Genomic DNA, 1603 nt, shown 5'->3' on the forward strand with positions numbered 1-1603 from the left:
ACTTTAAGCACTGGAATAGTATCATCCAGCCTTAAAATAAGAGCTATTTATTTCCATAGTCACCAGGAACAAGTAATTTGTCAAGTGTTTAGGAAAGAACCTGATTTCCTGATTATTGTCAACAGCACAACCTCTGAATGAGGATGTGGGCTAGTAAAAATAAAAACAATGTTTGATACATTTTTTTCTACTTATCTACAGGGATAAAAAGATGAACTAGACTATAGACTATAATTTTAAAACTCCCAGAAAATACATTTCCCTAGTTACAAAGAGGACAATGTAGACAATGAGGAACACTGTGTCAAATTCCTGTGAATGGTACTCAGATTCACAGTATGGAAGTTAAAGGCCATGTTTTGATGACAAAAATGGGACATGGTGAAGCAGAGTAGTTGCGAATTAGTGGGGTTCTCCTCTTCCATCTTTTGCCCAGGAGGAAATAAATCAGTTCATTTTACGAGTGCAGATTATCCTCAAAAGTCACACTGGGAATTATGTTCACCTATCTATTAGGATAAAATTAATCAGCAGTGAAACATATGTCACATTAAAAGCAGAACAGCAGAGAGGAGGCAAAGTATAAATTCTGAACCCTCTAGCAAAATATTGCAAGACATGATCTTTTAAATTTACAGATGCTTTTTAAAATTTTACAGGAACTTTTTGCAAAAAGGTTGGTGAAGAGTTAGCTGCAATTAGGATTCTCTGCTGCTGCTGCTGCTAAGTTGCTTCAGTCGTGTCTGACTCTGTGCGACCCCATAGACGGCAGCCCAACAGGCTCCTCTGTCCCCAAGGGAGGGCAATCACAAATGGATTGGAAGAACTGGGTCCGCAATGGGCAAAGGGCAAACCAAATCAAGTCCTCCTGTAACTAGGCTGCAGAGTGCTCACGATTTCCCAGACCAGGCTTCACTTAGACGTTTCTTGGCTCTCAGTCCCTCTGTCTCTGCCTGGACTGTCCTTTCCCACCCTTTTCTGACTCACATCTTACTAATACTTTATGGCCCAGTACAAACGACACTTCTGTGACCCTCCCACCCTGACCCTGGGTTCCCCAGAAATAGCACTTCACACGTTCCTTTCTTTCAGTATCTATCTCTGAATCATGACTGTTCATTTATAGATCTGGTTTGATCTTTCTGTTGCTAGCACCAGGCTCAGTATGAGCACTCAATGAACCCCTGGTGAAAAAATGGATAAGTTAATAAATTGATGGAAACTAGATCTCTGGATCAAGCCTGCCAATGTCATTCCTTGTTGAAACTCTCTAATCCTAGTTTCCAGTATCCTTTTGTTATAAGGAAATGAATTCAGTGGTTTCTAAAATAATTACAACTTTAGGATACGAAGGCAGTGTTCTTTATCAGTTAAATATTCTGCCTAACAAACTACCCTAAGACTCAATGGTTCCTTATTTATTATTTCTCTGGAGTTTGGTGAGTGTCTTTTCCTCTGGTCTTATCTGGGCTCACTCCTCCAACTACGTTCAGCTGGCTGAGAAGAAAGGTCTGAGATGAACTCACTTGTCAGGGGGCCTCAATGCTAGCTGTGCACTGGACACCTTGGTTCACCTACAAGCTTCCTCCATCCTCCATCCACC

The sequence above is a fragment of the Oryx dammah genome, unplaced genomic scaffold (assembly GCF_014754425.2).
Source record: "Oryx dammah isolate SB20612 unplaced genomic scaffold, SCBI_Odam_1.1 HiC_scaffold_7, whole genome shotgun sequence".
Taxonomy (NCBI): domain Eukaryota; kingdom Metazoa; phylum Chordata; class Mammalia; order Artiodactyla; family Bovidae; genus Oryx; species Oryx dammah.